Source organism: Nyctibius grandis, chromosome W (genome assembly GCF_013368605.1).
Source record: "Nyctibius grandis isolate bNycGra1 chromosome W, bNycGra1.pri, whole genome shotgun sequence".
Classification (NCBI taxonomy): Eukaryota; Metazoa; Chordata; class Aves; order Nyctibiiformes; family Nyctibiidae; genus Nyctibius; species Nyctibius grandis.
The window spans coordinates 7,878,941-7,884,298 of NC_090694.1; positions in this window are offsets into that span (position 1 = coordinate 7,878,941).

Genomic DNA, 5,358 nt, shown 5'->3' on the forward strand with positions numbered 1-5,358 from the left:
AGCAAATTCAGCATCTAACATCTTCGGAATCCTCATTTAGAATATTGGAGGAATAAAGACCCAATATTCCTTTTTCTTCCTCTCTTCTCCCTACCAATATAAGAACACCACATTTTTTTGCAGTTTTGAAGGAGCCTAAAACTCCTCTAGCTTTCACTCTGTCACTAAAACCCAAGCCACAAGCTAGCTCTTTAGAAGTGCATTCTTATTCAGCAGTTTGCTGTAATCCAGATTTAAGGCATCATGTGTTGGACACAGTCACAAGACAGAAGTAGCTCATAAATAGCCTACTGTTTAGCAGTTAAGAATTTAAGTATCTGGACTCAAGCTTAAAATAATCATCTAGTATAAGGATATTCTACGTTACCATGGGCAAATAAAGAAACTGACTTTTAATTTTTTTCTGTTCCCCCCCTTTTTGTATGTGTGTGTGGGAAAATGTGGAATATGGCAGGCAATTTTCCCCATTCAATCCTTAATTTGGGATAACTTCACTTAGAGGAATTTAAATCTGATGCAGACTCAATCCAGCTTGATGAGTCCAGTTGCACTACTCATTTGTTGAGCAAGAATGCAAGACAGATGCTTGTAATATTGTACTGTTTCATCATACCTACTTCAATTGATGCTATATACACCACTACAGTTCATGGTTCTTTAAGACAGAGACTAAATCAGGGTAAACAGCTGTCCTGGTTTCCTGGGGATAAAATTATAGAATCAATTTTCTGTTACATTTTGTTTCAGTTTGTGGCCAGCCATGGTATGGTGATCAAGGCTATTAGCAGTAAGCCAGGGCAGCTGACCCAGGCTGGCCCACAAGTGTATTCTAAAACATTAACATCAGCTTCATTATAAATTGGAAAGCTTGGGGGGGAGAGGGGGCTTTTTGCTCTGTTCTTCTCTTCTTCTTTCTCCTCAACAGTTACTCTCCCTGGAGGGACTTGCTACCACTCTATGGGCTAAGTATAATTTTGTGTCTTTTGTGTTAGTATTGATATTGGTTTCCTTATTTTATTAAATCTGTTTCAATTTCAACCCATGAGTCTCCCTCCTTTTCCCAATTCCCTCTCTTGGTTGGGGAGGGGACATTGGGTGATAGAACAACTGGTTATTGTTTAGCCCTGGGTGTGGGCTAAACAGAGACAACAGCTATTCTAACTAAGCTAGCAGACCAGCAAGCATCTTTGACCAGCCTGTAAGAGGTCCTACTAACCAGCTCTTAGCGATCATCCTGACACCTATTGCAAAACTCCAACACAGTAGGACTGTTAATTTTAGCTTGACCAGCAAATGGTCATTTAGATACTTAGCTCAAATGCTGGTAAACATATCCCTTCTCTCAAGCACTGAAATGTTTTGTTGTGGTTTTTTTTGTTGTTTTTGTTTTTTTTTTTTGTTTTTTTTTGTTTTTTTTTTAGTTTTAGATTAGATGGTATCTTGGAGTACTAAATTACATGTTGCCATGCAGCCAAAAAAAATTTAAATCAGTGATTCTCTGAAGCACTGTAAAACCTATATTTCAAGCTAGATATCAACTCCCTTTCAAAGAGAGTTATTTTCCCTCCCTTAACCATCCCAATCAAATGGTACTGGAAAAAAGTAAGCAAGCATCCATTCTATTTATTCAGTGATATATCAGGCTAATAGTTACAGGTCTGTCTTCAGTACTAAAGGCTAGTCTAAAAAAAAAAAAAAAAAATTAAACTTTCCAATCAATTTATTCTTGTTAGCCATCTACGTTAATAGAATTGTAAAATTTGTTTTGAGCATGAGTTAAATGTTTTCCCCATTCTAATTTAATTTTCCCAGCATCAGTTTAGACCTTTTGCAGAGTTGGAATAGGTAAGATGAACGAAACTTCTGAATGCGATGCAATTTAGGCACCCAACTTCCATGGTCCTGCAGAAGGAAGCAAGAAAGCATCTCTAGCAGTAGCGAACTCAGGCTGAGCAGCTAACGGAATGAGCCTCTAGTAAGATTTTACTAAGGCAGCTGGAAATTTTATATTTTGCTGTGGGGTAGCTCATGTTGAACAGCCCTGATGCAAGAAGCTACAGAAAGACTTAAGACCATGCTATCAGACAGCTATGGTAAGAACCTGTGAGACACAATTTTTAGCAGGCTCTGAACTTCTCATGTCAGCTAGACCATGAGATTGAGTTATGGAGGACAGAATCAACAGCCACACCGATGTTAGCTTGCTATGAAGAGTTGCTTCTTTTTAATGTCATTAAGAGGGTCGGTGGCAGTCTTGGGAATAGCGACCACGAAATGTTAGAGTTTTCGATAGTGGGGGAAGTAAGGAGGGGCAAGAGCAGAACTTCTGCTTTAGATTTCCGGCAGGCTGACTTTAGCCTGTTTAGGAGGTTGGTGGACCGAGTCCCTTGGGAGTCGGTCCTGAAGAGCAAAAGGAGTCCAGGAAGGCTGGACATGCTTTAAAAAGGAATTGCTAAATATTCAGGAGCAGGCTGTCCCAGTCTGTAGGAAGACAAGCCGTCGGGGAAGAAGACCAGCCTGGTTAAACAGAGAACTTAGGCTAGAACTTAAGGAAAAAAAGAGAGCCTATTTGCTCTGGAAGAAGGGTCGGGTAACTTGGGAGGTCTATAGGGACGTGGCCAGGTCGTGTAGGGAGAAGATTAGAAGGGCCAAAGCTCAATTAGAGCTTGATTTGGCTGCTATGGTTAAAGATAATAAAAAAAGTTTCTACAAATACATTAACAGCAAAAGGAGGGTCAAGGAGAGCCTCCACCACTTGCTGAATGAGGAGGGTAGTGTAGTGTCAGGGGATGAGGAAAAGGCAGAGGTGCTCAATGCCTTCTTTGCCTCTGTCTTTAATGTCAGGACCAGTTGCCCTCAGGAGACTCGGCCCCTAGAGCCTGAAGTTAGGGATGGGGGGCTGTGTGAACCTCCCGTAATCCAGGAGGAGACGGTTAGTGACCTGCTGTGCCAGTTGGACACCCACAAGGCTATGGGCCCGGATGGGATTCACCCCAGAGTAATGAAGGAACTGGCAGATGAACTTGCCAAACCGCTGTCTATTATCTACCGGCAGTCCTGGTTAACTGGAGAAGTTCCAGCTGACTGGAAATTAGCAAATGTAATGCTCATCTACAAGAAGGGCCGGAAGGATGATCCAGGGAACTATAGGCCTGTCAGCCTGACCTCGGTGCCAGGCAAGGTGATGGAACAGATCATCCAGAGTGCCATTACACAGCACATGCAGGACAATTGGGGCATCGGGGCCAGCCAACATGGATTCATGAAAGGCAGGTCCTGCTTGACCAACCTGGTCTCCTTCTATGACCAAGTGACCCGCTTAGTAGATGAGGGCAGGGCTGTGGATGTAGTCTATCTAGACTTCAGTAAGGCATTCGACACTGTCTCCCACAGCATCTTCCTAGACAAACTGGCTGCCCAGGGCTTGGATGGGTGGACTCTTCGATGGGTTAAAAACTGGCTGGATGGCCGAGCCCAGAGAGTGGTGGTGAATGGGGCAAAGTCCAACTGGCGGCCGGTCACTAGTAGTGTTCCCCAGGGCTCAGTTCTGGGGCCGGTGCTGTTCAATATCTTTATAGATGATCTAGACGTAGGGATTGAGTGCACCCTCAGCAAATTTGCAGATGACACCAAGCTGGGTGGGAGTGTCGATCTGCTGGAGGGTAGGAAGGCCCTACAGAGGGATCTGGACAGGTTAGATAGATGGGCCAAGACCAACGGCATGAGGTTCAACAAGAACAAGTGCTGGGTCTTACACTTCTGCCACAACAACCCCATGCAGGGCTACAGGCTGGGGGAAGAGTGGTTAGAAAGCGGCCCGGCAGAAAGAGACCTGGGGGTGCTGATTGACAGCCGGCTAAACATGAGCCAGCAGTGTGCCCAGGTGGCCAAGAAGGCCAATGGCATCCTGGCCTCTATTAGGAATAGTGTAGCCAGCCGGTCTAGGGAAGTGATTGTCCCTCTGTACTCAGCACTGGTGAGGCAACACCTTGAATCCTGTGTCCAGTTCTGGGCCCCGTACTTCAAGAAAGATGTTGAGGTGTTGGAGCGAGTCCAGAGGAGGGCGACCAAGCTGGGGAAGGGTCTGGAGGGTATGACCTATAATGAGGAACAGCTGAGGGAGCTGGGGTTGTTTAGCCTGGAGAAGAGGAGGCTCAGAGGTGACCTTATTGCAGTCTACAACTACCTGAAGGGAGGTTGTAGTGAAGTGGGAGTCAGCCTCTTCTCCCAGGCAACTAGCGATAGGACAAGAGGACATAGCCTCAACCTTTGCCAGGGGAGGTTCAGGTTGGACATTAGGAAGCCTTTCTTCTTAGAAAGGGTCATTAGACATTGGAACAGGCTGCCCAGGGAGGTGGTGGAGTCACCATCTCTGGATGTGTTTAAGAAAAGACTGGACATGGCACTTAGTGCCATAGTCTAGTTGACATGGTAGTGTCAGGGCAATGGTTGGACTCAATGATCCCGGAGGTCTCTTCCAACCTGATCGATTCTGTGATTAGGTAACATCACTTGAGATACTACAGTTTTATAAAACAGTCTAACATCCATAAGTTTCTACTTTTCCAGTTTGAGACAAATACTTAAATTCATAGCTTTTTTTTGTATTATAGGAAGTGCAAGAGAAGTTTATATACAAGACTAATTGCATGGCTGGCTGAATTTGGTACTAAGGCTGTCTTGAAGTTGACTTTTTAGCTCTCCAGTTCAGCAACTGCTTAGGTATTTGATTTAACGATACTATTTCAAGTTTATAGTTAGCATTTACAGAAAAACCTCTGACACATCAGCCATCACCACTAGCCAAGAATGTAGCTGTTACATTCAGTTATAACCAACTGATTTGGAGATCTGTTAGTAAAGAGGTTCTTTAGAAAATGCACTGTTTTCAAGAGATTGAGGACTACCTCACATTAATGGCACAGAGGTGGTACATCTGTTCACAAGGAATCTAGGCGTGGAGTAAAGCCATGATTGTCTTTCCGCTAACATACTGGAAATGTGCCATATTACACCATGTGACAACTCAAACTGAGCAACATCAGGGACATTCACTGATATACACATGCAAGAAGCCTATCTACTTGTTCCATTTGTCTGCCAAGCCACCTTAATAAAAAAAGCAATCCTAGTAGATTTCCCTCCCTGAAAAGGGCCAGATTAGCACCAAGACAACAGTTAGTGTCCATGACTACCTCAACATTCTGCAAGAAGTGTTTCAGCTTATCTGACCCTACAGTATAGGCCTCTAGTACTCAGGACCCCAGCAGTTCTGCTACAGACCCCACGGTTAGTCCCTTTATTACACATTTATGGCAGAGTGCTACTTTTACCATTAGTTAAACAGACAAGTATTGG